Source organism: Tupaia chinensis, unplaced genomic scaffold (genome assembly GCF_000334495.1).
Source record: "Tupaia chinensis unplaced genomic scaffold, TupChi_1.0 Scaffold000416_1, whole genome shotgun sequence".
Taxonomy (NCBI): Eukaryota; Metazoa; Chordata; class Mammalia; order Scandentia; family Tupaiidae; genus Tupaia; species Tupaia belangeri.
Genome location: NW_006159921.1, coordinates 2,605,975 through 2,633,127, shown reverse-complemented (window position 1 = coordinate 2,633,127; position 27,153 = coordinate 2,605,975). Strand labels below are relative to the sequence as shown.

The 27,153-nt window shown below is 46.4% G+C and overlaps 1 protein-coding gene across 2 annotated transcripts in view; it reads left to right on the top strand.

Annotated features, from left to right (window-relative positions):
- Positions 1-27,153, top strand: part of MSI2 (musashi RNA binding protein 2) — a gene marked incomplete at its 5' end in the record, with an annotated part of 437,589 nt that overhangs the window by 251,702 nt on the left and 158,734 nt on the right.

Genomic DNA, 27,153 nt, shown 5'->3' with positions numbered 1-27,153 from the left:
TTCAGGAGCAAGAGACTCCCTCATTCTGTTCTGGACAGTAGACACAGGTAGAGTCAAGGCACAGAGTCTACAGCTGTGGGCTTGGGGCTCTCCAGTGCCCTCCAGGAAGGAGACTCCAGGGAAGAGAGTGCAGGGGGCAACCAAAAGGGAAAGGGCTAAGAGTGAAGCTAGTAACGGAACTGTCTGTGCATGCCAGGCATTTCACAGTGGACACCTGGTTCTTGGCCACAATTTGGTGAGAGGGCTACTACTTTTCTGATTTTACAGGTGACATGGTCTAAAAGTTGAAGAGCATGGGCTTTGAAGTCCACTTCTGTGCTGAAAGCAAGGCTCTTCTCCTCACATGGGAGTGGGATGAAGTTGGCCAAATTGCTCTACTCCCTGGATCTCAGTTTCATCATTTGTAAATGGAGATGATAGTAGTGCCTTTTAGGCACTAGATAGAAGGTTGTGATGTCAGAATTGAACTAGGTAACTTTGTGAATGTCTGACATGGTGTCACATGTGTAGTAAACATGTAATCAAAATTAGCTGCTATTATTATTGCTGCTATCAGCCACTTGAGGGATGGGGACAGAGAGTGAAGGTGGTGGCTCTGTTGTTGTGTATTCAATCACCAATCATTAATCTGCCATATTGGAAGGTCTGGGTTCCATTCTTAGGCCTTCAAGCACTCATACGCATGCGCATGTAGGGGGTGCCCGTATTGGGGCCCCCCACCTCTGCTTCCCCAGCACTGTTGCATCCCCAGACTCCACTCTGATATTCCAGCCCACCCTCCATGGCCCCACCGCAGCCGTGGGAGCAGAGGCACAACTAGTGGCTTGGGTCTGAGCTCCGGCTTGCTCACCAAAGCCTGAGCTTCTGTTTATGACTAATTGCTTTGTTTGTTCTGTATGAGACACTTAATTTTTTTTTTCAGTGATTTACTCCTCTTTGTAATTAGGTGTAGTGATTAGAATCTTGTTCCTATTACAATAGAGTTTTCCTTTTAATTCATGCACATTCACCAGGCCTGTCTCTGTCTGTTCCATTGATTGTCCCCAATTGGCTTTTCCCAAGCTGTCATATAAATCACCATTCAGGGGTGGCTTAGAGACTGATGTGAGGCCAAGGAATCAAAGCGGGCTGACAAGGAGCTCCCAGTAGCGAAACAGACCTGGGGAGGAAGTCCCGATAACTCAGGACGTAAGGAGCTGGCAGTTACTTTAATAAGTATTCTTGACTGTAGTTTCCCTACGTAATTCATTTTTTTAAATTCAAAATGTTATTACACATACATATATATTTCTCTAGGAAAAGGTCTGGAAAAGAAATACCAGATATTAACAATGGTAGTCTGTATTTTCTTCCTTTTGCTCATTGGCAGTGTCTGCTCTGTACATATAATATATGTATTAAAAACAAAATGTTTTGCAAGCCCTCCTCTGTAATGGATTAGGCATGGCACAGTTTTCAACGTGCCCAAGGTCATTCTGCACATAGACAACAGAGTCCAGGTCTTTAAAGTCCCAGAGCAATTGCTTAGTCCCCAGAGCCTTCCTTTGTCTGTCAGTCGGTCAGAAAATAGTCATTGAGCTCCTGATCTGGGTGAGGGGCAGAGGCATAAGGTGCAGCTCCTATTCATAGGGGGCTTTTGGGAGAGAGATTTGGACTGAAAATTTCTCCTCTCCTCACCATGGCTCTGACCACTCAGATTCCCCAGGCTTTGGTTTCTCCTTCACAGATCCTTCTCCTTCACAATGTTATAAAGGTAGCTGATGCCTGGGTGTTGCCCCTCAGAACTGGTCCTTCCTACACAGCCTCGTCCCCTCCTGTGGTCTCACTTCCACCCTCCTTGAATGTTCCCAGGTTGTGTGGCTGGCTATCATGGTTTCACAGGTGCCCTGGGAACCTCCTCATGGAGTTCCCTGTAGTCTTCTGTTTTCCCAGCTGTGGAGATTGTACAGAGGCATGTTCCCCAAGACAGAGGGCTGGAGGGAAATCAGGAGAGAGTAATTGACCAGTGGACTCACTGAGGGGTGTGCATCAGTGGGGGACAGAGACCCGAGGCTGGAAGGCGGCACTGGCCAGCTTGCCTGGGACCGTAATGTCAGAGGCCTGGCAGGTTTGCAATGGTCCTTCAGGAAGAGTAACCTAGTTGCACTGGGTGGGCTCAGTAGCAGTCAGTGATCCCAGGAAGGAGGTCCCCTAGTGTTAGGTCCAGATTTAACAGACAAGGAACTAAGAGAGACATAGAAAAGGAAGAGTGGAGTGGAGGGTTACCCACTTAAAGGAAGAAGTGACAGAATGAGGTAGGGTGGCTTGGAAGGGGGAAGGGTCAAGCTTTCAGCCCATGGGTAGTGGGCTGGTGGAAACGGAGTAGGGGAGTAAGGCGTGTAGGTCAGTGTTAAGGCATGTTGGGGTTTGAGGTCACAGAACCTCCATGTGGCAGGAAATCAATGGAAGAGAGGAAGGATGCCAAAGGATAAGAAAGGGGGACCAGAGGAAGTACAGAAAGGGGAACCGAATGCTCAGTGCCTGAGCAGGTATAATGGAAGGTTGGGATCTGAATTTTCCAGAGACTTCCCCAAACGTGCTAGATGTGAGGTGCGCATGATCCAGGACTGGTTGAGGCTGGGGGTAGATCATGGTGTGAACATCCTGTTGGGGATGCCTGTCTTGCTCTGTCTCCTTCACTCACTGAAGAAAGAAAGAAAATTGTAAAATTTGGGCTGGCCCCATAGCTTATTAGTTAAGCACTGTGCACTGAGAGCCAGATCCTACAGGCCAATTACGGGATGGGCCAGCCCATCCCATCCCGTGTTTTTCCCTTAAAAAATATGCTAGGCGTATGTGCAAGTGCCCCAAATCCTGATGGAATGGAGAAAGAGAAGGAAAAAAACTGGCATGGCCACACACCCCCTGGGGGTGGGTGCTTTCTCTCTCTCTGGCGAGCACATGTACTCTTACCAAAAAAGAAAGAAAAGAAAATTAAAAAAACAAATCTGGACAACTGTCAAACCTAAAGTGAATGAGATTTATGGTAAAGGCCAGTAGCAGCTTGGTACGTTTGGGTGGTTGATACTTTGATTTGGGGCAGGCATGTCATATATTTATTCAAGAGCTGCTGTGTAAGTTGGGGTGAAGTTGGGGGATAAGGTGAAAGGCATATAGAAAATTTCAAGGCCTAGACTAGTTGGCCTGCAATTTTCTGAAACTCTGAGGCTGTTGATTTCTTTGGAACTGAAGAGAAACTTTAATGAGTTTTCCTGTGCAGGTAAAGCACAGTGTTATTCTGTAGCTGAGACTTTTCTAAATAAAACAGCCTTCCTTTTACCTCCTCTCCTTAGGACTCATCCCCCTTCCGGGCCCCCCTTCGGACTCTCTTTAAAATAGACTTTCATGCATGAGGAAACATCATAATGTAATACTCGTCTTATCTCCACACTTACCCAGCAGGCATTTACAAAAGGACAGTGGGCAAGCCTCCCATATCTCGGTGGCAAGCAGAGGTTGGACATTTTCTTTTGAGACATCCTCACCTGGGTCCCTCCAGGGCAAGACCCTGACAGGGCAATTAGCCACAACCAGAGTTTTAAAGGTGCGGGCTTGTCGTCCTTTTACATTTCCCAGGTCTTCCGCTTGTCTCCCTTATGATAAACAGGCGGAGGATCTTAAGGACTCGGGAAAACCTGTGAGGTTATTATGGCTCATTTGGTAGATGAGAGGGATCTGTAATTTTCCGTTGTGTATTTGTATGCACAGAGATGTGATAACGATGGCTTGTGGCCTCGTTCATTTTCCAGATGTCTCACGAGTGGATAAACAGCACTTCTTTCTTTGGCCGTGGGTACGCTGTCTTTGGCTTGCTGCTGATGCCATGTCCCGTGGGAGTGTGGGCTTTACTTTCTTATCCCTGAGAGCGGCCATTTTGCCTGAAGAGGGTTCTCTGGCCTTCTGGCGTGGGCGTGTGGGGAGGCTATCCACTGGAGGTGGCCGTGCCCCTGAGGAGCTCTGCCTTGCTTTCCAGAGCCGTTTGAACATCCGCATATGTTTTGTCTATTTGATTAGAGTTGAGCCAAACTGGAGCTAGTTTTTCATGTCTGTTGAGGAGAAAAAACCTTCCTGTGTCCCCCTGCAGGAACAGGCTGTGGGGACAGTGAGGGTTAGGCTAGACATCTTGGAGGGGAAGGACTTAAATCTCACGGAGGTACATTTCTGACAGCTAAAAAAGGCGTGGAAATGAGGCATGTGTTGGGGTCAGCGGAGATCTATTGTAGTATGATTTTCAAACCAGTGAGGGCCCAGCCCAGACTCAGAAACCTCCTTCTGCTGCTTAGTAAACACATCTTAAGGATGCCAATTTTGTTGTACCTTGAGATGGTGAATGTTTTCTAAGTGTCGAATCCGTAATTTGTTTGGCATTAGGCTATAGAAAAATGCTTTCTTATTTCTTTTCCTTTTATTTCACCTCCAAGGTTATTTTCTAATGAATTGGTCTTTCCCATTCTGTCTACCTATTTGTCTCCCCTGTTTCTGTGTGTGTGTGTGTGTGTGTGTGTGTATGTCTCCCTTCTTCCTCTGCACCACCCCCTACCCCCTACAGTGACTAGAAGCATCAAGACCAGGACTTTTTCCTACAAATGTAGTGTGTCCTCTTCAAAGTGGGAGTCTGTGTACTTATTCCAAAGATCCCGCCTTTGCTTTGAGCCTTTTCAAAGCTTTTGCTGTGAACTCATATTCAGACTCTGGCATTTTCTTCTGAATATCCTCACTGGTGATAAATCTTTGGCTTTTGAAAGTGGATGTGATTTTTGGAAACCATCACCACCCTCAGCTCCAAATGACTTGTGGCCAAGATTGATTATGCTGTTTTTGGACCAAATTGCTACAGGACTATAAAATAATAAGACTGGTTGTCCTGCATGACTTAGGAACTGACTAGAAGGGAATCCCCTCCAAAAAAAAAAAAAATCTCAAAAAAGTAGTCCAGATCTCAGTAAAAACGGGTCATCTACAGTGACTTCTTTGAAGGAGACAGTGACCATTGGTGTCCATCCTGGTACATTTATCAAGCTACAAGATGGAGGTTGTGTTTATCTCATCCTTGCTGTGCATTGGACATGGGACAGAGCCAGCTAATGCTGGATAAAGGGCCAAGGTCATGTATGAGTTGGTGAAGGTTCATTGTGGAGGAGCATATCAGCAGCTAACATTGCCCTTCCAATGCCTGCTGCAGGGCAGCAGGGGAGGATTTGGGAGCCTCAAGGACCAGGACAGAGGAATAGCCACCCAAGCACTTCATCACCCACTCTGTCCCCTGTGGGCAGTTATTGGCTGGCAGCTCAGGGAGGGAGCCCCTGGCGGCTGGGCGGGCTGTTGCGCATTGATCTGAGTCTGCCTGCCACCTGGCTACACACTGTGACCGCACACACCATCCCTTCGTCTGCTGCCCTTGCCTGGCACGGACTTCCCAGACTTCAGGCTCCCGTAGTGCACAGAGTTTGTGTTATCCATACTGACAGCCCATTCTTCCTTGTCCTGCCCACAGGAAAATCAACCCATTTTCTACATCAATGGCTAATAAAGTAAAGACTCAAATGGCAGGAACCTCCAATCTCATTTTAAAGTGACAAATAACAAAATCCATTTAAGGGCTAAAATTCGAAGTCCTCAGCAGAGCTTGAAAGGTTGAATGCTGGCTGGGAAGAAATCCAGAGACATTTCTTTTGGGGAGAGAAGAAAATCCACACTACAGGACAGAAGGCCCTCTTTGGGGAGCCTCCTGGGAAGCCTGTAATTTGCCCCCAAAAGTGATGTTTAGTTCTCAGTGCCATCAGTTTGGTGGGGTTTGCATGATTCAGGGAAACAGCAGCTCCCTAGCTGCAGATATACTAATGAGCCTGGCAGGCTGGAGGAGAGACCAGAGACAGAGGGACCTGAGATGAGAGGCACTTGCTGATGACAGCCAGTTCTCCAGGAGAGGAGGCCTGCACCTGGCTGGCTAAGGTGCTGAAAGAGTCGTTCCAGGTACAGGAGATGCAGAGGCCACTGGGCTGCCCCCTGGGCCCCCTCATTAGATCAGAGTTCGAAAGCCCTAGCTGCAGTGCTGTCTCCAATGGAAAACGACTCTTGGGGTCCAGGTGAGAGTACACCAGAGTCAGACAGGCTTTAAGCCATTGCAAAAATCAACAGGGATCCTCAGGCAGCCCTGCCTCCGTCTTTCCTGTCTGGGAGATGGGGCAAAGCATTGCCTCTCCAGAGTGTTGAGGATTAATGAGCTGACATTTGGAAACAGCTTAGGAGATGAATTGGAAGTGCTAAGTATTACTATTTCATGTGAAAGTCTGAAAATAACCTCGCTGAAGCGTCCTGATAAATAACTAAATTGGGCTAGTGAGGGGGAAATTTCAGCCGTCTGAAGAGTGTTTCTCTTAAATATTTTCTCTAAATGGAAAAGGAGGAGTGAGGGAGAGCGTTGCCTGCAATATCCTGCCCATGCAGGAGACAGCACCGAGTCCCAGACGTGGAATGGGACTGCCTCGCCGGTTCTGGAGCTGCCTGCTCTTTCTTTTCTGTCTTTAACTCCAGACCTGAGCACGGCCAACCGATGAGATCCCAGTAACGTTAGCTCAGTTGTTCCCACCTCATAAACACCGTCCCAGGGCCTTCTCCACCTTTTCTAAACTTTCCTTTATTTTATTTATTTATTTATTCATTTATTTATTTTTGAGAGAGAGATTTTTGCTGTAGGGTTTGTGCACTTGCTGGAGAGAGAGAGAAAGCGAGAAATGACTCTCCAGAGAGGATGGCCAAGCCGCAATCTCTTCTCCTCCGTTCTCCTCTCGGGATCTTGGGCATGCACGCACATGCACCCGGCATGAGTTTCAAGCTGCTAGATCTGGGAATCAAACCATGGTCCACTACATGAGAGTCCAGAGGTGTAACCATTATACCATCTGCTGGTCCCTAAACTTTCCTTTAAAAAAAAAAAAAATTTGCCAGAGGGCATGCATGTTCCCCAGGGTTGGGAGAGGGAGAAGAAGGGAAAGAAAGACCCCTCATGGGGGGTGGTCATACCACAGCCCTTTTTCCATTATTTCCTCCTTTAGGGATTTTGGGCATTCAAGCCACCAGATCTAGGACTCAAACTCTGCTGTCATTCATGTGGGATCTAGTCACCTTAACCACCATGTTACAGTCTGACCCTAAACTTCCCCACCTTTTAAGACCTGTTTCATTCCTAAAGATTTTCAGCCTACTGATAATTTCTCCGTTCCTCTTATTCCTGCGTCTCACTCTGCCACAATCAACCACTGTGATTGTCCATTGGTTTAAACATCTGTTTTCACTGGCCTCTTCAGCTGGGCGTGGGAGACAGAAACGGTGTGTTTGTGACATGTGCTGGCCCTGAGCATATGAAAGGACTTCAGAAAGTTCATAGAAAAATAGAATTAAAGTATGAGTTTATTTTGGTGCAGAGAAAGAAAAATTAAAATCCACTTAGTTTTTTTTTATGATATTCATTTTCCATGAATTTTTGGACGATCCCTTGCATTATGGTTTGAATAATGGTTTGTCTCCCTCAAAGTTCATGTTTTAGAATTTGGTCTTCATGGGCAGTGATTGGCTGTCCCCCAAAATTTACGTATTGGAACTTGGTTGTATCATGAGGGTGTTGAGTGAAAGCTTAATCCCTTCTTAGTGTCTCAGAGTGGAGCCTATGGGTGTGAGAGGTCACTGGGACAAGGTCTCAGTAATTGAATTCTACTGGGTTTATGAGAGGGGAGAGAAGACCAGAGTAGGCAGAAACTTGGGGACAGCTGCTCTGCTGGAGATCCTGCCCTCTGCCATGTTGCAGCCTCATCTGAAGTTAGTCCCTGGACCCTGGACTACCAAACTGTGAGCTGAATAAACCTCTATTTCTTTATGAATTCACCCAGTCTCAGGTATTTCTGTAAGCCGTGCAATAATGGGCTAAAATGTGTTGTAGTTTCAGTTGCTGATTCATTCTTAAGTTGGACTGGTTGCCACATCATGGCTTTATCCCATGAGGCTTCCCTGTCATCTTCCTTGATCTCAGTCTCATGGGACTTTCAGCCTCTTAGGTGGTTGGGTTTTCTGCAGGCCTCTTTAGAGGCTGCTATGAATCGCCCTGGATGAGAAGGGAGCCTGGGCTGGGAGCAGACATTTAAATCCCTGTGGGTGGTGTCTGCCCTTCCTCTCTTCCTCCACCTCCTTCCCGCAACATGAGGTTGGTGGGTTCTGCCACCACATCCAGTAAACAGATGCTTCTGACCAGTTTTCTGTCGTAACCAGAAACTCTAGGGGGGCATTGATCAGCTCTGGCACTTCGGAGGACATCACCACTGTGTCCTGGAAGGGACAGAGCCACTGGTTCCTGTTCTAGGATCAGGGTGGTACCCTGAGTCCCAGAATGGGACCTTAGGCCCAATCCTAGGGTGAGAAAGACGTGGGTTCTGCCCCCAAGGAGCTCATGACCCAGCAGGAGCATACTCTGGGCATGTAGGCAAAGGCTCCTGGAATCCCGTAGAGCAAGGAGGGTAGACTAACACACTCAAAACCAGAAGTGATACCATCAGCCCTCCATATCTACAGATTGAACCAACCTTGGAACAAAATTTTTAGGAAAAAAAATATAAAAAGATACAACAATGGAAAAGAATATAATTTTTTTAAGAAACAAGGTCATCCAAAAGCTGTTTACATTGTGTTCAGTATTATAAACAATCTAGAGATGATTTAATGTTTACAAGAGGCTGTGCATCATTTGTATGCAAATACTATGCCATTCTATAAGGGACTTGTGCATCCAAGGATCTGGGTATTCTCAAGGGTCCTAGAACCAATCCCCACCCACTCAAGTCTACTGAGTAGATTCCTCTCTCCTCCCTACCCTTTTCCTCCCTCCACACATCCGGATATGGGGAGAAGGCTCATTAAGCTGAAATAGTCTTCTCTCCCTCTTGTACCCCTCGAGATGGGGCCTGCATCTTCCCAGGCTCTGGGACTCAAGTCCTACCAGCTGAGAACAACTTTACTCCTGTGAGGACTGCTCCCTGAGGCTGGTCTTGCCTTGGGGAGACAGATTCCTTTCTGCCCTGTTCTCTGGCTCATGGTGATGCTGTGTCCTGGGGTGATTGCAATCTACTCACCCAATCTCTGCCTCTGACCTGCTGTTTAACAGTGGACAACGGAGCATTAATCCCTCTGACTCCTTGCTTCAACCAGCACCACTGGGTCTCCTCGCCATGTGTGTGGGGACATTGGTCCGGCAAAGCCTGGGTGTGGTCGCTCTGACTTCGTTCTGTACCTTCCAGTTCCTTCCTGGAAAGCCAGGACCACACCTTCAGGATGGAGGCCCAGCTATTCTGTGGCTCATGTGGGCTGGTTGCTCAGTGATGGTAGCCTGGTGTCTACTGGTGTCCCTGCCCTGCCCCCTTGGCTTACATCAGGGACCTGATGCCCAGCACCCGGCCCGTGGTACCTTTTGCCTAGAAGATCCTCCTGCATTTCCACAATGCACGATCTTCCCTGCCAAGTTACTTTTACCATGAGTTTCCAGAGCCCTTGAGTGCAGGAATGAATGAACAGTTGGGGCCTCGGCATGTGCCTGCCAGTGCCCGGCAGGAAGCTACACAGCTCTTAGAGCACTGGTTACTTCCATGCACTTACTGTGTCTCTGTCTCCCAAACTTCAAGAGCAGGAATCAAGTCATTTTCATTGAAAATACAAACCAAGGGACCAGCAGTTGGCGTAATGGCTATGTCACTGGACTCCCATGTAGTTGACCGTGGTCCAAGTCCTGGACCCAGTCCCACATGCTGGGCGCATGTGCATGTGTGCCCAAGATCCTGAGAGGACAGTGGAGGAGAGGGGATTGAGACGTGGCCATCCCCCCTACCCTGGGGGGGGGGGTGATTTCTCACTTTCTGTCTCTCCCTCTCTCTCTGTCTTTCTGGCGAGTGCACGCACACTATAGCAAAAAACCTCTCCAAAAATAAAAACATTTAGAAAAAAAGAACAACAACAACAACAAAAGACCTGTGCCTACTTTGGTAGACATGAGTAAATATGTTTATCAAAAGAAAAGTTTTAGAGGTTTTTGCCTTAGAGTGCATGCATTTACCAGAGGGAGAGTAAGTGAGACATCACTGGAATTCCTTCTCCTCCATTCTCCCCTTGGGATTTTGAGTACACATGCACATGCACCTGGCGTGAGTTTTAAGTCACTGGGTCTGAGACTCAAACTGTGGTCGACCATGTGGAAGTCCAGTGACATAACCACTATGCCATCTCCTAAATGAATGAATTCTAAAGATAACACCCACTGCTTCTGACAAACATGTCTTTTTGAGCTGAGGGCTGTTACTGGCTGGATGAAAAGAGCTCATTGCCTCAGTTGTTAGGGTGGTAACTGGCCTAAGGTGGTATTTCTCTATGTAAAAATGCATCATGAGTTTTGTGATGACCCAATAGATTAGGTAGGTTTGTGAAATTAATGCCACCTGACTAAAGCAGCCTGTTCAGATAAGGGCTGGGGAGTGGGGGGGCTCTTCACAGGTAATTGGATGTGCCCCAGGAAGTTCAGGTGCTCACCTCAGAACTTAGAGGCTCGAGAGACCAGCAGTTAGCATAACAGCTATGTCGTTGGACTCCCATGTAGTCGACCACGGTCCGAGTCCCGGACCCGGTGACTTAAACTCACACTGGGTGCGTGTGCGTGCGTGTCCAAGATCCCAAGAGGAGAATGAGGAGGAGAAGGGATTGCGGCGTGACCATCCCCCCGGGCGGTGATTTCTCATTTTCTGTCTCTCTCTGTCTTTCTGGCCAGCGCACGTGCCCTATGGCAAAAACCTCTCCAAAAAAAAAAAAAAAAAAAGAACTTAGAGGCTTGGAGTATTAGGACTTAGCAACAAGCAGTGAAATTCATCTCTTGCCAGCACAAGCCCATCTGATTCTTGTTGACTGGTTTTTCATGCCACCGAAATCTCATGACAGGATATGGCCACCCCACATGTGGGCAGGGTGGGCTGGACAGTTGCAGAGAAAGTGGCTACCTCGTCGCTGCTACCTCGTAGCTTCCTTAGTACTGCTTGCTCAGGTAAAGCCTGCCTCCCCACTAATTTTAATTTCACTTAGCATCAACATCCTAACAGTGGAAACAGAGAGGGCCTCCGGCATAATGAACAATGCTAGACCTTTCTCCTGCCCAGCTCACTGAGGCTGTAATAACAATGGACGACAGCTGTTTAGCTTTTTTTATGTGCCAGAGTGCTACACAGGGATTGACGTCTTAGAATGTTTACAAGAGCACTACGAGGTAGGTACCAACTTTGAGGTAAAGGAGTGGAGGCCCAGAAAAGCTGAGTGCCTTGCCTAAGGTTACACAGTAAATTGTAGGGCCAGGAACTATCCCCAAGGATTCTGGCTCCAGAACCTCTGGCCTCTCCCACTAGTCAGTATTGCGGAGATGTGTCTGGTCAGCAGAGCTGGGACCTAGGCCCAGGCTTGAGGACTCTCGCATCGTTGGCAGAAGAAACACAATACCTTGTATAAATCTACAATCTGACAGTGTTCGCAAGCAGATGGGATGCTGCAAAAGACGGTACTGCAGGTGCCACATTTACCATTTGGTTTTAAATTGGTAGTGGTTGGGGGGAGGCTTTTTTACTGCCTTGAAGAAGCCTAATGCCCTGTGTTGTCACAGGCTCTTGCCAATTCCCTGTGGTTACCCGTGATAGTCAAGGGCGCTTGCCTGAGTGTCACACTGCACCCGGTCTGCTGAGGCATCCTGGCCCCTGGAGCTAGAGAAACAGGAATCTGAGCAGTTGTGGGGCAATTTAATTAAAAGCAAAAAGAAATGTAAGTGAATTGGCCAAAAATCTTCATGGGGCATCGTCATTGGCAGAGGAGGACCTCGAGAGGAGATGAAGGTTTCTCTTTATTTATTTTTACCTCCTCTTGTCTTGGGACCCTTAGGCTTGATGGGGTAGGGATTCCTCCCACCGTCTGGCTATGGCAAGCATTTGTCTTCGTTAATTTCTATGGGGAAGAGGAGAAAATCCACAGGAAGGGGCTGCGGGCCCCTGTGCTATTTCACAGTGGTATTTAAAGTAACAGCACCTGACAGCTTACTAGCAGCTAAGAGGTTTTTCTGCTTCAGAAAGCAAAATATCGTACAAGTTGTGCAACATATATAAATGATTTGAAGAATTAGGGTGCGGCAACTGGTACCGTTTTCAGCCAAGGACTGAAGACTTCATTGAGTTATAAAGTTAGCAAGTGGAGGGAAGGCAGAGTGGACCAGTGAGGTACAGCACAGGTGTGTGGTTGGCCTGTCATCCTTGTTTAATTTCCTTTCTCCCTGGTCCCAATTTAAATTGCCAAAATATGTTAGATTGCAGTGCGTTATTTCATTTGCCTGCTTTGTAATTCCTCTTTACCTCAAACAGATGAAAAACATGGCACTAAAGCAAATTGACAGCTCTTGAAATGAGAAAGATCTTTATCCTTCACAGTGTTGATGTAGAAATAAATGAAAGAAAAACATGCTTGTTGGGTCTTGAGGCAGCTTGAATTGGTACTTTTTTCTTTTAAGGGTAGAGGTAGGTTTTCCCCTCTCCTTTCCTTTTTCCCCTTTAGGGGTTGCGTGGCTTGGGGATTAAGTAGGAAGATTGGTTATTCTGTCAGTACTCATTTGCAAAGATATGAGTCATGTTTTGGGCAGAAGGAGTAGACCAGAGGTCCCAACCTCGAGGTGAACAGAAGGAATGTAAGGTCTCCAAGTTGACTTTGGCTTCAAGAAATTGATCAGGCACCATGGATACCCCACCCCAAACCACCTGAGGGCCAACTAAAATGTCAGATGAATCCAACTTACCCTACCTGGTCACTTATTATAATTTATTTATTTGTTGAGAGTTTTTTTGTGCTCACCAGAAAGACAGGAAGTGAGAAATCACCCCCCAGGGGGGATGGCCATGCTGCAATTCCTTCTTCTCCATTCTCCTCGCAGAATCTTGGGCACACACACACATGTGCCCAGTGTGAGTTTAAGCCACCAGGCCCGAGACTTGAACCACAGTCGACTACATGGGAGTCCAGCAACATAGCCATTATACCATCTGCTGGTCCCCCAGTCACTTCTTGTGCCAAAGACCAACTTATAATTGTGATAAGTATTGATAAATAATCTTACATACCTTGTATTATAAAATACAATTTATTTGATATATGAAATATTTCAAAATGTGTAAGATCTGTGTTAAGTGAAAGACAGCCTTAGATGGCTTATAAAAGAAGGATTTGGAAACCACTGGATTTGATGCTTATATCTGAATTTTTTCCCTTGTCCTGCAGAATCTTCCTAAAAGTCAAGCAGGGAGCATTTATTGGGTACTTATATTTGTACTGATTATTCTACAATAGTAGGTGCTAGGTAGAGGATGCAGAACTGTGTACGAGATTTCCTGAGGACTAGGGAGGGAACGGTGAAGGAGTCTATCCACGTACCTAATTTATGCACACTTTATCTAAATGGAGAGAGGTGAAGGCGTAACTGCATGATGAACTGATCTGCCACGGGGTTTCTGGAAAGAATGAGCCCCCTTGTGGTTTCTTTTTATTCTTATTATTACACATTTTAATTTTTAAATAGTTTAGGACTTAGTTGTAAGCAGAATACAAAGGGCTCTAATGTACCCTTCACCCTGCTTCCCACCTCGATAATATCTCCTATGACCATAGTAACCAGGAAACCAGGGCTGGTACTTCATCTGTTTTCACAAGTATGCATGCATGCACACACATAGTTCTTACAAATTCTATCACATGTAGATTTGAATGACCATCACCACAGTCAGCATTCAGAACTGTTGCATCGACACACATAATACACTCCTTTTGTTTCACTTAAAATAATCATGTCCTTCTCCCACTCCTAGCCCCTGGCTGACCACTGACGTGTTCTCCATCACTTTAATTTTGTCATTTTTAGAATGTTATAGAAATGGTGGGGCTGGCAGGTGGCGTGGTGGTTAAAAACATTGGACTCTTCACGGTTCGAGTCTCAGACCTGGCAGTTTGCTTTCTCACTTTCTCTGTCTCTTTTTCTGGTCAAATTAAAACAAATAATAATAAAGAAAATTATATAAAAGAATTCTTTTTAAAATGTTATAGAAATGGAATCATGTAGTTTGTAATGGTTTTTTTTTTTTTTTTAATTTTATTTATTCCATGAGAGAGAGCACAAGATACAGCAGTCCCATCAGGGTCTTGATACCACCATCCACTCCCAGCTTCAGCCAGCCGGAGTCCTGGGCGCCATGCTTGGCGCACTCAAGGTGTGAACTGGTAACCTCCCATGGGCTTCTGCCTCCCAGAGTATTGCTGTCCCTCCAGCAGGCCCCATAGTAAGCCTTTGAGATGGACTTTTTTTCACTCAATTCACTTTTTTGTCACTTAATTCCCTGGAGAGCCACCCAGTTTGTATACCAGTAGTTTTTTTCTTTGTACTGCAAAGAGTCTTCCATTGGAGGGATGTACCAGTTTGTTTTTCCATTCCCCTTGCATTCTAAAGCTGCAGTTTATTTGCATCCAACTCATTGCAGTGCCCACATAGAGTCAGGTACACCTTTTGAGGGTCAACCTCAGTCATCCATTCTGATTTCACCGAACTGGAATTTGTGGTAATTGATACAAAGTCTGTTATTCCATTATCCAGCCCTTGTCTAACAGATATTTGTTGAGCATCTGTGTGTGCCGGGGCTGAGATGTTTATACTGGTGATAGGTGAGGGCAGTCACTGCCCACTGGCCACATGCTTTCCTGTCTATTATGTCAATAATTCCTACTTCTCAAGGCTGAGGTGGAGGTTAGCAGCCATCATCATTCCTTTTACACACAGGCAGCTGAGCCACCTTAGAAAGCTTGGCCCAAGATCATGCATACATGATAAAAAATGGTAGGGTGGGATCAGAACCCAGGACTTGTGATGCCACTTACTCTATTACTGTGGCTTTGCCTGTAGCCACTGAATCGCTTAGAACAAGTTTGTTCCTCTGGAAAACAAGTGTCTTGGACTTACATCTTGTTAGTCCTTTCTGCCTCAAAGATTTTCTGAACAAGAAGTAACTTTGCCAAAGGTCTAAATCTTCTAGCCTGTTGCTGCGCTTGAATTTTATAGTAGCAGCTTATTATTATTTGAAGACACTTGGGGAATTTAAAAATAACAGAGTAAAATTGCTCTGAAGATATTCTTTATTTTGCTAATTTTTTACAAGGTCTTTGGGTCAGGACTAAAGCCGAACATCTCGGGTATTCTGTGGGTGACTTTAGGGGCCAGGCTGTTGAGCTCGGCTGTCAAGTGACACCAAGGGGAAGGAGGAGTGATGTCTGCCCCATGAAGTCCACCCCCATGCTGGGGGTGGGCGGTGCCTGGTGCACAGATTCAGGTGCCCGGTGCTGTGCAGTTCACAGAATTCTGCCTTTGCCAAAACTGGGCTGTGGATCAGAGGAAGCTGCTATTTTGGGCACCTAAGTGCTATTGCTGCTGCATTCAGGCCTGAGCAGCTTGTCCAAGGGGGTGGGGCTGAGATGCTCCAAGTCTTTGAAGCTCCAGAGAGGGTTCAAAGGAGCCTTGGAGAAGGGATTCCTGTGCTGGGTGGGAAGTGGAGAGGTGACCTTGAGGTCACACTTCTGACTCCTCAGTCTGTGATTCTGAGACCAGTGGAACTTCCTCTCTTCTCCAGTTACTGACATTCGCTCCAAGACCTGGCTGAGTTCATGAGACTCACAGGTTTGTGCCTTCAAAGTGCTAGTGGAAAGAGAAGGACCTGGGAGGCCTGCAGCTAACCTGGAACCTTTGGCATATCACCTCCACGCTCCCCGCATGGGGTCCCGGGATCTGATCAGACGCACTCTACTTCCCATCCGAGTAGCAGAATTGACAATGGGGGATAGGAAGGCTCCAGCATGGGGGTGTCCAAAGCCTTAGGTTCATTTATTATGAAGTTAAATTATTATCTTTATTTATGGTAGTGCATATGCATGCAGACATGGCCGGGGTTGGGGGCAGAGAGATGAACACCCTCCACATAGTCTGGTTATCCTGTGCTCCCCTTTCCCCGTCCTCCAACCAATCTGATCTTAGGCACTCTTGCCCATGCCTGGTATGTTTCTGGCTGACAGGGTTGGGGATTCAAACCGTGGGGCGTCTAGCTTCTCTTGAGCAGCTCGTTACCACTGTGCCATGGAGTTGGCCCCGGAGTTAGCCCCCAAGGGTCGTTTTAAGCCCCAGTTCTTTTCATCTGGGCTCTGCAACCAACTCTTTGTGTTAGACAGATGAGCCACCATAAATACTGATTTAACGAATATACGTGTCACCTTGGTGGGGCTCCCTCTCTCCCTTGTTCTTCATTCTCACCAGCAGTCTGTTAAAGAGGGCAAAATAGACGGTGTTGGAAACCCCATCCTGGAGCTCACATGCTCAGAAGTTCCCTGCCCCACCGGCCCTGGCCTTTCCAAGATGCAAATAAGCCCTCCATCCCATCATCAAGCCATGGTATTTACTCTCCCTGTTTTCCAGACAGAAAGAAGATGAACATGGCCCAAGGGACTGAAATTGGGAATGGAACCTGACTTTCCAAGCCTACAAAACCCTTCTTTCTTCTCCCGCCTCCTCCCCACACATGGCTGCAGCTATGCTCGTCACTGGCTGCGATTGCGTTGGCCACAGGAGATGCGGATGATTTTTCCATTTGGTCCTGATGTTTATTTCATGCCCATCAATATCAGTCCGTATTAGGACAGATGAGGTGGTTATTTACAGGCTGTGCATTTTCACACTTGGTAATTATAAACCCTTCCCCTGTTCGGTCAGCATCGTGGAGATCCATTTTGGCAATTAGCAGTTTAGTATTTGTTTAATGGGAATGCAAGAGAGTGTTACGGCACATCAGTGCTCCCCTAATGATTTGCCTCTCTCCTCCAGAGCTGGCAGGTTTGGGCCTTTTTCACGGTAGGAGAGGCCTGATGGAGAGGTTGGAGGGGAGAAAGGAGCATTAGGCACCCTGCCTGCCCCTCCCCTCCCTTCCCTTCCCCCAGAGCACACTCGCATGCACGCACGCATGCATGCATGCACGCACTCACAACCAGTGTTGTAAACGGGCCCTGGATTTCCAGAGCACAGCAGCCGCCACTTGAAGGAGCCTCACACAAGAGGCCGTTAGGCCAGATGCCATTTCCGTGTGACAGCTGTCAGCCTGCCGGATCCAACTGCTTCTCCTCAAACAGCTCGAGCCAGACCCTTTTGGTGTCCCGCTCCCACTTCCTCCCTTCCCTCACCACCTCCAAGCCCTTCTCAGATATCCCCAGGGAGAGGCTCCTGCTCTACTCTCCAGGCAATGCTGGGGTCCAAGGGTTTTCTGGATGGTTCGAATGCAGCTCCTGCCCCCGTGGCCCCTCTCACAGGCAGGCGTGCTTCCTCCTTTCCCTTTGCCTTTCCAAGTCCTCCCTCCCCTTCTGAGCCTGGCAAAGCAGTAGATGTCCATCTCCGTGAGGTTACCCAACCTTTTCACTTTTCCGTAGGATTTTAAGCAGTATTTGTTAATCTGTCAGCAAACGGGCACTTTGCTAAGTCCTTAGGGATTCAAAAAATAAAACGAAACTAAGAGAGATCAGGAGAAAGTGCAGGGATACATCTGACTTTCAGTCCTAGCTCCGCATTTACTGCATGTGTGATTCTGGACAAGCCATTTCATCTCAGTGAACCCCAGTTTCCTCACCTATAAAATGGGCATGATGATATCTACCTCATAGCTGTTGTGATAATTAAATGAGCTCACGGATTGCCTGGGAAGCCCCAGTGAATGGTAGCTCTTGCAACCCTCATTATGTCAGGGAGAGACAGTTCACCATGTAGAATTTGATATTTACTGGTGGAATCGGAATCTCTGAGCAGGAGGCTTTGTCTTCAGGTAGGTAAAGTGGCTCAATCTCCAGGATAGAGTTGTCTGAAGACCTCCCACACTTCCATTCCCATGACAGGTGTTCCTTTGTTAAATTTATAACTGCTATCTGATAAACACTGGTGTTTGGTTTTAAGTTAAATGGAAATTGGAATGATCCCACAAGAATAAAACATGTAAGAAATTGGAAAAAAAAAAAAAGGGTTGATAAAGAAGAGTCTTGCTAATGAGGGAAGAATATTCTAGCCACAGTGGGGCCAGCAGGTGGCAAGGTGGTTAAGGCGCTGGGCTCCCACATGGCCAACCACAGTTCAAGTCCTGGACCTGGTAGCTTGCTTCCTCACTTCCTCTCTCTCTCTCTCTTTTTCTCTCTCTGGGGAGGACACATGCCCTATAGCAAATTAGAAAATAATAAGTAAATAATTCTTTTTTTAAAAAAAAACATATTCTAGCCATAGTAAGGGTTATGGGAATCCTCCATGAAAGGTGTAGGAAGTGTGCTTAGTACCAGTGAACATTACACCCCAAAATGATTAAAATGGTACATTTCATGTTGTATGTATTTTACCACAATAATAATTTTTTTGGGGGGGGAGAGATTTTCGCTATAGGGCGTGTGCACTCGCCAGACAGAGAGAGACATAGAGACAGAAAGCGAGAAATCACCCCCCAGGGGGGATGGTCACACCACAATCCCTTCTCCTCCATTCTCCTCTCGGGATCCTGGGCACGCACACACACGCACCCGGTGTGAGTTTTAAGCCACCGGGTCCAGGACGTGAACCGTGGTCGACTACGTGGGAGTCCAGCGACATAGCCATTATGCTAACTGCTGGTTCCCACCACAATAATAATTTTTAAAAAAGAAAAGTTTAGGAGAAACTAAGGGGACTCCCTCTTGTTCTTCATTTATGGTATGGTTATAAATTAACATAAAGTTTCAGAAGGATGAAAATTAGGAATTTTTGGAATAAAGGGAGAGCATGCCCAGCAGCAGCAGCTGAGACAGGAGCTCTGAGCCGACTGTTACTGTGAGCGTCCAGGGGTAAATGCACAGAGATGGGGCAACTGAGAAGCCCATGTGCCTGAAGCAAGAAAATGACAAGGATGGGAGGAGGCAGGAGGCCAGGGGCTGGCAGGGGAAGACTTGGACTCCTAGCATCTGGTTCTTAAGGTCTACCAGTGGGGAAACTGAGGCTTGTGGAATTTGTACGATCCCTGCCTCATGGCATTGTGATGAGGACCCAAATCATGCAGGGGGGAAAAACAACTTTATCTAGGTTTTCTTTAAATCCTGTGTTCAGGTTTTGTTGCCTCTGGGCTACTTCCAGGACAGAACATTAGCATTCTTGTCCTAAGCCCAAAACAAGGCTAGGAGAGCTGGAGAAAGCGGTGTGGGGGCAAGGGGCATTTGTGCTCCCGGCTCCTGGCAGGGCATAGACGTCCCACCTTCAGGCAGCCAGAAGCCCATTGGCTGACTACACACACATATGCTGTGATTAAGGCTCAACTTGGCTGCATTTAGCCAGCTAGAATAGTGCTTCTCAGCCGTGGCTACACCCCAGATCACTAGGGAGCTTTAAAAAAATCCTCTGCAAGGCTTCCTGCTCCAGAGCTCTGATTTAATAGGTCAGGGTGTGGCCTCGGCAGCTTGCGCTGTGAACGCTCTTCAGGTGATTCTAGTGAGCAGTCAAGGTTGAAACCACTGATCTAGATTTCGGTAGGAACTAATGGGATTTTCTGGCCTGCTCCCTCTTCTGCATTCTTCCTTTTGGGCAGTGATTAAAGATAGACCAAGCCTACCTTTTCCAAGGCTGGAGCATCCTGAAAAGTCCTATTGTAATCAACTGGGTGACATTAGGGAGCGAGGTGGCAAAAGTTGATTTTGGTTTTGCCCAGGCTAGGTGTGGGGTGGGGTGGGGTGTACGGCTTCTCATGCTCTGAAACTTCCTGGGTCCAGGCTGTTATCATCTCCAACACAGCTACTGTGTCCTGGGCAGTCCTGCCACGTCATAGGAGTCTCCACTCGTGTAGCTTTAGTGCTTTGAGTTTACAGAGCATACTAAGGCTCGTTAAGCCCTACACACTATAGTATCCTGGTATTGCATTTGAGGGTGTTTATTTAAACTAGCACTTGAAGCATTTGAGTGGGAGCAGGAAGAGAAATCCAAGGGCATTTGTTCTGGGGGAGTTTGAAGAGCTGGGTTTCTTCTCTCCTCCTGCAACTCCCTCCCCCTCATACTTGACCAGATAATTTAGGGATCATTTGAAGTACAATTTCCTGCTTTGTTCTTGATGTGTATGGTGTGTGGGTGTGTATATTTGTATCCCAAGAGTAGTAGGAAATTTCATAAGGCGTGTGTTGGCCACAGCAAATCTCTGGAACGGCCTCACAGAACAGAGAGCTTGCAAAGGACCAGTAGGGAATTTGATGCTCCCAGATGTTGTCCCAGCAACTTCCGCCATCCATTTGAGCACTTCAGGCAGAGAGTCTTTACAAATGAATTTGAGGGGCCCTCTTCTACAGTTTCCTCCTCTCCCAGGTGAGCAAGTGAAGGACAGAAGAAGGGGTGACTGTTCTCAGTGAGATTCTGGTGGGGCTGGGAGTAGAACCGGGATCTTCCCCATGCTTTGTGCAAGAATGATTTCCACACTCAGCTCTTTTGCAAACTGCTGGATGATCACCTGCAACTCTTTTCCCTTTAGCCATCTCCTAGAAACAAGTTCGCTGTTTCTCCAATTAGTTCAGCTACATTTACCTTCTGTGTACTTGGGGAGCCCAAACTGCAAAACCTGGGACAAAAAAAAAAAAAGACATGGGTTAGAGGGCATACCCTAAGGTCCCAACCTTTGGCCAAGCAACTGGACAAATAAAAATTTTGACTTCCCTTTGTAGGAGCATCTTTGCATTGTGACTTCAAAGATTTTCTGTTCAGTGAACACATGAGCGGAGTTGTCTAACCTCTGGATATGGTCAGCACCATCTGGCTACTTCTAAAAGCACCCAGCAAGAATGTCTGGCTCACAATAAATCTTTTAACTCATTAGAAACAGGGTTCGCTCATTCATTAAATGTATTAGGATTAGAGAGGCATCACCCACTGACTTTGAGTGGTAATTATTGCTGATTTTCATGGTGCTCATTTAGTGAGGAACACGTTGCCAGTTTCTCCTGGCACTTCTAGGATCTCTGACTCCAACCTTGCTGCCGGAGTGAGATTCAGAAGAGGTCCCTCTACATCCCGATACTTGTGTTCCGTTTGGAATGTTCCATTGGGAATGTGGAACCTGATAGGTTAAGATTTGGCCCCCTTTCAGTTTGTTTCCTTCTACCCCTTGCCTTGCCTTTGTTTATTCTAATATAAGGATGTTTCAAAAAGTTGGTAGAAAAATGAAGTTAAAGTGTGTATTTATTTATTTATTAGTTTTTTTGCCATAGGCACATGTGCTTGCCAGAGAAGAACAGAGAGAAAGTGAGAAACCACCCTCCCCCCCAGGGAGAATGTCTGTGTTGTAATCCCTTCTTCATTCTTTTCTTAGGATTTTGGGCATGCTTGCTCGCGTGCCCAGTGTGATATTCGGACCATGATCGGTCTTGTGGGAGTCCAGTGCCTTAACCACCATGTCACCTGATAGTTCCAGTATGAGTTCCTTTTGGTGCAAAGAAATTTTTGAAATCACTGCACAGTTTTTTCATAGTACACCTTTTCATAAACTTTGTGAGACCAGTACATATGATCTGAGAGTATCTGTGCATCTTCTAATCGTAAGCTTTTTTTTTTTTTTCATAAGAACAGAGTCCATGTGTAAGTTACCTATTGCCCACAAGAATGCTGTATAACAAACCACAAAACCTCAGTGGCAGACAGTAACTTTATTTCATGTGTCTGGAATACAGTAGGCGTGGTTCTGCTGATATTACGGGGTTTGGGGGTGACTACTTGTCAGACAATCTTGGCTGACCTCAGCAGGGCAACTAGGGGGACTTGACTCTGCTCCAAGTGCCTCTCATCTTCCGGCAGGCTAGCTTGGGCATGCCATTCTCACGATGATGGCAGAGGTGTCAGAGAGAACAAGCAGAAACATACAGATTCTCTGAAGGCTAGGCCTCAGACAGGCATACCATTCTCTCCACCTCATTTCCTGGGCTATAATGAGTCAAGTCCATATTCAAAGGATGGGGAGATAGACTCCACCTCTTTGGGCGGAGGAACTGCAAAATTATAGTGTAAAGGATGCAGGGCTGTGAATGCGCTCCATCTACTGTAGACCTATGTAATTTGACTCTCCTTGGCACTTAGTCTAATGCTTCGCAAATAGTGAATGCCTAATAAATATATGTTACGTAAAAGTAAATAAAGTTACCATTAGCTGGCTTTTCTAATCAAAATTAGGTTGTCTACATGATATAGACATTAGAAGGGAAATGTGTATCATCCAAGCAGAATGTGAATTTTTCCCACATTGGGTGCAGGGACAGCTTGGTTGCCACTAAGAAATTCTCTTCTTCTCATCTTTTCCATCATAGGTTCTACTGTCATTATTTCCGGGATGTTAGAGTGTAAATGTCGGAGAAATACGGAACAAAGAGAAGTAGAAGTGTTTCCACATGGAAGTAGATCAGTTGTCTCTAGAAGAGAAATTGTGTCCTCTGTGTAGAGTCCTGCGTGTTTGTTACACAGGAAGGAGCCACTTCTTTCCTGTGTCGTTAACCTTTGCTCTTGTTTCTGATCCCTTATGGTAGCACATGGAAGAGCAGTCCATGGGCCAGCAGCTGCTTCCGCATCACCTGGGAGCCTGTTAGAAATGCAAATACTACAGAGTCAGACTGGGGAGTGGGGGCGGGGGGGGGGGGAGAGCCCAGGAGAGGTCAAACCCTCCAGGTGACCCTGATGTGGATAGTGTTTGAGAAGCCCTGCCCCAATACCAGTGACCATCAGATGATAACGTAGCTCCCCCTTTGTTAACTCTTACGCACTTGCGAGGATGTCACAGCGTAGTCTCAACCTTGCAGTAGTCAGAAAAACATGCACACAGCCTTCTGATCACATTGCTTTGTCGTTCACAAAGATACACCATTAAGGATGCCAGAGCTGCATTTTAAACCTGTCTCCAGTTATTACAAGGCACTTCTCGAGGTTAAAGTAAACTCCCAAAACAGACCAGGCTTGGCCAGGACGTGGGACAAAGCATGCTGAGACTCAGATAGACACCTCCTGTCCCTCCTCGTCCTCAGGGAAGAGACCACCAGGCCTGCAAGTGTCCACCTCCAGTACAAAGACATTTGTAAGGTGATGAGGGCATTGTCAAGACAAAATAAATACGGAGGGTTAATCATAGGAAGAGGGTGGCATTCCTTGATGAGGTATATAATAAGGCTTAATAGTGTTTTCTACCCCAAGTCAAGAAAAACTTTTCAGGCCAGCAGATGGCATGGCAGTTAAGGTACTGGATTCCTACATGGCTGAGTGGGGTTGAAGTTGCAGACCCAGTGGCTTGAAAATCACACTGGCCATATGTACATGCAGGTCCAAAATTCCGAGAGGAGAATGGAGCAAGGAGAATGGACAAAGATTTGCTGTGTGGCCATCCCCCTTGGGGAGTAATTTCTCACTTCCCCTTTCTCTGTCTCTCTCCTGCCAGTACACACACCCTAAGGCAAAAACTTTTAAAAAAATAAAAAGAAAGAAAGAAAAAAGAAAAAGAAAAACTGTTTTCAGCTTCCCTAGCCCTTTGTGTTCTAGCACTTTAAATGAGGTCTGGCCCGTGTTGATGTCTGCAAAGCCAACTGATTTACCTGAGTTTGTGTGTGTACGTGTGTGCACGTGTGCATGTGTGTGTGCGTGCAAGCAGAGAGACACTGAGAGAAGAGAGTGACCAGTTTGCTGGCTCTGGTGTTACCAGTTACCTTAACTGTGCCCCTTATTTCGCCTTCATAGAGAGACTCACACAAGCCGCTTCTGTTTGATTCACATAGACCCGTGAGAAACAGTCCCGTATGTGAGGCTGTGTTTTTCATTCTATTCAGTCTTTGTATATTCAAATTCTTCTAGTTTCAGCTCTTGCTGTTCTGCCAGATTTCCATCGCATTGATGGCTTCTTTGAATTAATAAGTGTTTTGCAATTGCTGAAAAGTTTTCTCCCCCCAAGCACTGGGACTTATCCATATTGATTTTTTTCTTTTTCTTTCTCTTTCCTCTCTAGCTACTTCTCAGATGTTGTATTCTGTAAAGTGTTAATAGAATTTTCCTTTCGCTCTTACACTTTATCTATTCAGGAGGTCTTTGCGAGTGCCATTGTACAGCTGGACTATAGAGGAAAGAGCTCCATTCTTTACGACAGTGGTTGCCCTAAAAAACATATATAGATCCTCCCCCACGCTCAGTAGGGTGGAGGCATGTGGGGAGGGCAGCACTGGAAAACCTCCGAACTTAGGAGGGAGAAGAGAGAGCCAATTACACACTGTTGAAAGGGGGTTTTGAAAATGACATTTTTTTAAATTCAAAATATTTATTTCCTAAGGGGATCTGAGTCTCAGTACCAAAACATGGCCAACACAGAAGGGAGGCTGTTTTCCTTGCTGTTAGGCATTTTCAGCTCGAAATAAGAATTTGGCAAACATCTTGGGAAAGATGGATATGGGTGAGAAGCAGATGTCACATTTACCTGCATGATACCCAGCAGGCCTCACCCCTACACACCCGCACCCCAGACATTCGAATTCCCATCGAGTCCCAGGGTCTGAGTCTGAGGCACCATCTGTTCAAGTGTGACTTCTTTGTGTACAAACACACCAGTTGATCTTATGGTGGTTTTGCTTGAATGTGCATGGGAGGCAGAACGACTGTCGTGTGGATGGCCTCAGTGGGGGCCTACAGGTTCTTCAAACCTGCCTGGCCAGGCTTTGTCCTGGGATGGGCATCCCAGATTGGGCATCCCAGGAGGGGCCCGGGGAAGGAGTCTAGTGTTCTCTAGACTTGCATCACCTTCTCCTCTCTTCCTGGCCCCTGGGGGAGAGGGGGTAGCTCCCTGCTGGAGAAGCCACCATACAAGACCATTTTTCTCCCAGTAACTGACTTCAGAAATGGGGACCAGAAGGGGGAGGCCCCACGAGCCTGTTTGTTCAGGCTCGGTTGCTTAGCAACAAAAGGGGGCCCTGACTCAGAGAAGGGATTTTTAAGCTAGGCCAGTCCCTTCGAGGTTTGTGACTGGCTTCCTTCCGCCTCTTCTGTTCTTACCTTGACTTTGCTCTTCCCTCTATTATGTTTGATAGCATCTAGAAAAATAGATTTGATTTGATTTGTCTGGAGGCAGCATTAGAAACCTCGTCATATTGCTTGGCCCAGTGTCCTCCCCTCCATCAGAGATCGTAGTCTGGGAGGAGTGAGGCAGGAATAACCTGTGATTCCCTTTCTCAGCTGGCCTAGCTCAGGCCCCCACGCTCATTTGTGAGCCTTTGACTACAGATCAGCAGTACTCTGTCCTCCCAGCCACTTGAACACACTGCAGTCGCTCCAAGGACAGCGCCCCCTGGCTGACAGTTTTGTCCACCCACAACCACATGAGTGGGGTCCTACCAACCTTAGGCACAAAACGAATAAAGAAACCAGGCTGCTCACCTGGTCAGACCAGGTATTCTCCACGACGAGTAGATGATTGGTTAGGACAAACACCTGCACTAAGCATGTGTGTTATGTGGAATAGAAGACTGGATCATAAATAAAAGGAGTGGATTCCAAAGCCAAATCTAGTTCATTAAGTGTTAATTTCTTAAGATCTACAGAGGAATTGAGTGTCAACCCTGAAATCGTATTGGGTCGTTGGAAAAGTCATAACATATTTTCTATGCAAAACTGACATTTCCAACGACCCAATGTTTTAATTTTAGTATTTTTCCCCCTAAATTTCCTTCTTCCATGAGTGAGAGATAAGCATTCCCCAACAGGTGGATCTTCATGCCATGACCCACCCCCAGCCCCAGCCCACCCCAGATCGTGAGCGTGTGTGTGCAGAGGGAGGCAGATTCAGGGAGGTCTCCAGACACAGACTCAGAACTTTCCCATGTGGGGCAGCCCTACAGATTGTTACATTACTGAGGTGCCACCGTCTGGCTCTTTGAAAACCTTTTTATTGCTAGAAATGTCCAAAAAGGTTGTAGTGTGCGTGGGAGAGCTCTGGAAGGGATTAAGAGAGAGACAGAGGATGCCTTCGGTATTTTCTTCTCTTTGATGTTTTTGAAAAGATCCTAAGATCCATGTATGAGAGTAGCTCAACGAGTTTGTAGAAAAATAGAATTAAAAGTGTAATTTCATTTTGTTACAAAAAAGTTTGAAACCCATGCATAGTTTTTTTCTCAGAATACACATTTTCCATGAGTCTTTTTAGAAGCCCTCCCCTCCTTGTATCAGTTTGCTGGGACTGCTGTTAACAGAATAGCACAGACTGGGTGGTTTCAACCACAGCAATTTATTTTCTCCTGCTTCTGGAGGTTGGAAGTCTGAGATCGAGGCATGGCAGAGCGGGTTTCTTCTAGGCCTCTCTCCTTTGCTTGTAGATGACTGTCTTTTCCCTGTGCTGGGAAAAGTTGTTCCCTGTCTTTCCTCTGTGTGTGTGTCCTGATCTGTTCTGTTCTGTTCTGTTCTGTTCTGTTCTTTTCTTTTTTCTTTTCTTTTCTTTTCTTTTCTTTTCTTTTCTTTTCTTTTCTTTTCTTTTCTTTTCTTTTCTTTTCTTTTTTCTTTTCCTTTCCTTCTCTTCTCTTCTCTTTTCTCTTTCCTTTTCTTTTCTTTTCTTTCCTTTTCTTTTCTTCTTCTCTTCTTTCTTTCTCTCTTTCTTTCTTTCTCTCTCTCTCTCTTTCTTTCTTTCTTTCTTTCTTTCTTTCTTTCTTTCTTTCTTTCTTTTTCTTTCTCCTTCCTTCCTAACTTTCTTCCTTTCTTTCTTCCTTTCTTTTTTCCCTAAGCTTTTCTTAAAAGGACACTAGCCATATTGGTTTAGGGGACACAGTTAGGTCCATAATAACCAGAATGTTAGTTTCATTGTCTATAACTGGGAACAATTTAAATATCTATAGGGGAGACTGCATGGTGGTTAATGGCGCTGGTTTCCCACATGGCGGACTACAGTTCGAGTCCTGGCAGCTTGCTTTCTCACTTTCTCTCTCTCTTTCTATCTCTCTCTCTTTCCC